This window comes from Nematolebias whitei, chromosome 3 (genome assembly GCF_014905685.2).
Source record: "Nematolebias whitei isolate Nwh7 chromosome 3, NemWhi1, whole genome shotgun sequence".
Lineage (NCBI taxonomy): Eukaryota > Metazoa > Chordata > Actinopteri > Cyprinodontiformes > Rivulidae > Nematolebias > Nematolebias whitei.
In genome coordinates this window covers 9,737,704-9,737,914 of record NC_056500.1, presented here as the reverse complement: position 1 = coordinate 9,737,914, position 211 = coordinate 9,737,704, and the positions used below count along the sequence as shown (strand labels likewise).

General features: G+C 28.9%; 1 protein-coding gene across 1 annotated transcript in view; it reads right to left on the bottom strand.

The window, feature by feature from the left end:
• Nucleotides 1–211, bottom strand: part of ifi44g (interferon induced protein 44g) — a 36,124-nt gene that overhangs the window by 1,115 nt on the left and 34,798 nt on the right. The gene's annotated exons all lie outside the window — the stretch shown is intronic.

The window sequence follows — 211 nt, the reverse complement described above, 5'->3', positions numbered from 1 at the left end:
ATAGATAGATAGATAGATAGATAGATAGATAGATAGATAGATAGATATAGATATAGATATAGATATAGATATAGATATAGATATGGATGGATGGATGGATGGATGGATGGATGGATGGATGGATGGATGGATAGATAGATAGATAGATAGATAGATAGATAGATAGATAGATAGATAGATAGATAGATAGATAGATAGATAGATAGATAGA